At 48.5% G+C, this 2,706-nt stretch overlaps 1 long non-coding RNA gene across 1 annotated transcript; it reads right to left on the reverse strand.

The window, feature by feature from the left end:
- Positions 1-448: 448 nt before the first annotated feature.
- On the reverse strand, positions 449-1,720 carry LOC109780604 (uncharacterized). The gene is made up of 2 exons (XR_002237088.4): positions 1,435-1,720; positions 449-761 (listed from the first exon to the last, which is right to left on the reverse strand). It is a non-coding gene; the product is annotated as an uncharacterized lncRNA (long non-coding RNA).
- Positions 1,721-2,706: the final 986 nt, after the last annotated feature.

The raw sequence follows: 2,706 nt of genomic DNA on the forward strand, positions 1-2,706 counted from the left end.
GTACACTGGCACGCCCGCATTTTTCTTTTCCCCGGCGCATGAGAGAAATCCACACTCCTTCTCTTCCCTTCTCACAAAGAGCTTATAAGGTTTTAGTAGCTCAAGCTTAGTTAAGTTAAGCACTTAGTACTAAACAGCAGCAACACTTGAACCGTGACATGTCCAGAAAGGAAACAAAACATGAGACCAGTATTGATAGCATGTCCACGAAGGCCGTCCAATGGTTTCAGCCACATCCTAATAAACCTGCAGCATTCTTTAGCACCTAATTATCAGCAAGAAATCAATGGCTAGATGAGCACCACCACAACAAATCGGCACTAACACTTGGTCATCGACGCGATGCCCAAGCAAGGAACCAGCTCGCACACGCAAGATGATGATTGCATACATACAAATCATGTGCTGGCAGAAAAAAATCCAAGCAGGAGCTCATCTTCTCTCTCTGTTTGGTAACTAACAACCTAAATAAAATAAAATAAAAACATGACTTGTTCATACAGGTCCCTCTAAAATTCCTTGGGACAAATGCATCACATATTCGTCAACTTAGCAGCAGAAGTAGTGAGCACATGAAGAGGGGGAGGGAGATGGAGGAGCTACCTGCCGCGGTCGCAATGGAAGCAGAGGAGCAGACCCCTCCTGCCCCTCCCCCACGAGCAGGACAGGGTTGCCGGCTGGGCACGCTCCTACTCCTCCGCCTCCTTGATTAGGAGACCCCCTTCCCCTACTGCTGCTTGGCGCGCCGCATCACTAGTCACCTCCTCATGCAAGAAGTACACAATAAATAGACAGACGGTCAGTGAGGTACATTTTCACAGCAACAGAAGCTTAAAATTAACAGAAATACAGACATCAAATGAAGTCACTAAGATACTTAAGTCCACCACATGGTGTAGAATTCTGTGGTATATAATTGCAACACATGAACCAAAAGAGGAATAACATCATCACCAAGAGTTTCTGATGATAAGCATAGCTCCCTACAAAAAAGAACTAAGGGCACAGTGACTAAAGCATGCAGACCACAATATTCAAAGCAGAAGCAAGCGGGCAGTATGAGCTACCTACTGGCAAAGTATAAAACCTGAATCGTATTCGTATAAATGAATCAAGGTGGATCTATAGTTTTCAAATTACTGACCATTATAGCTTTCAAACTATAAGAAGCAAAACAGGGACATCTCATCAATATTAAACAGGGACATCTTTTAAAATCACGCTTTCAAACTATAAATATAGTAGTGCATAGTACAGAGCAAAACAGGGACATCTCATCGCAGCAACATGAATAATTCAGGGCCTACTATGCAACACAAGGACATTTCCATGACACATAAGAAGTTGAACATAACACAGAGCATGGTAAATGTCAGAGAGCTCATATGCTGAACTCATAAGCATGTCAAGTCCGCTTGCGGCCTAAACAGGTACCTAGAGGAGGGAGCGGGCATGCAGACGGGACCTGGAGGGTCATGGGCGAGCTTGTATTCCTTGTAAGGAAGTAGCCACCGCTGTCGGCCGCCCTAGTCGACCCGGCCTAGACGCTGCCGAGCGTGTTCTTGCGGCCACTGCACCACCCACATCCTGAAAAACCAGACACACAACAAAAACATCAGATCTGAGTCATATATGCTGCGGACAACCGTGAGAAGAAAATGGAGGAGTGGATCTGCGGCCGGCGCTGTCGGGGAAGAAGGTGTCCGACGGCGGCCTTGTTGGGGAGAAGGGAGAGTCGAGGAAGCATCCAGGCAACAAGGAGGGATTGGGTCTAGTAGCAGGCATTGGGGAAGCGGCAAGTCGGAGACGCGGCTGTCTCAGCGCGGTAGATGTCCGGGAGGAGCCTGTAGAGTCGTCGGAGCCGTGCCGGCAATGGAGGCGCCGCCGCCCCCAAAACCCTAGAGCCACGGGGAAGGCTGCGGGTGTGCTGCTGCGGGAGGAAGAAGGGGGCGGGTGGCCTAAGGGAGAAGGACCGCCGGGCGTCAAGGGAACGGATCAGGGGAGGGGGTGGATCTGGCCGCCGCCATGGCCATGACCGTGCCATGCGGCTAGGTCTAGGTCACGAGCGAGGAGGGAGCGCGGATCCGACCGCGGCCGTGGGAGAGAAGGGGAGGGGAGGGGTCGCTGGCGGCCGGGGTTGGGGGAGAGGACGGAGGATGGCGGCGGTGGTGGTTGGGGATCGAGAGATTGAGACAGAGGACGGAGGGTTGGGGGTGGCGGCTGTGGGACGAGAGGAGGAGAAGTGCAGGCTGTGTCAGGTGTACGTGGGTGAGAGGGTGAGGGGTGTTGGCTGCCGTTGGATCCCGGACCATCCAACGGTGGTTTGTGCATGATCCGCGTGAAATGCCAATGAACCAACCACAATGTAGTACGCACTTTGACGAATTTATAACCATCTAAATTGGTCGTGATCGATTAAATAATATTCTAAATCATGTCAGCTATTTTATAGCATCATAGAATTAGAAAAAAAAATAAGAACAATAGAAAATCTTCGCATCGTGTCACAAGTGAGACTTGTTTTTCAGAAAAATAACAAACCTGGAATAATACAAATATCTTTAAAAATTGTTCTCAAAATGAATTTTTTTGCAAAAAAAAACATTTTCTATCTTCGGAGTGTCAAAAATGGCATATATTTTTGAAGCACCTACCAATATTTGTTGCAAAATGGCACCACTCTATTTTTCAATCATATTAGACCAT

This window comes from Aegilops tauschii, chromosome 2, assembly GCF_002575655.3.
Source record: "Aegilops tauschii subsp. strangulata cultivar AL8/78 chromosome 2, Aet v6.0, whole genome shotgun sequence".
In the NCBI taxonomy this organism is placed as follows: domain Eukaryota; kingdom Viridiplantae; phylum Streptophyta; class Magnoliopsida; order Poales; family Poaceae; genus Aegilops; species Aegilops tauschii.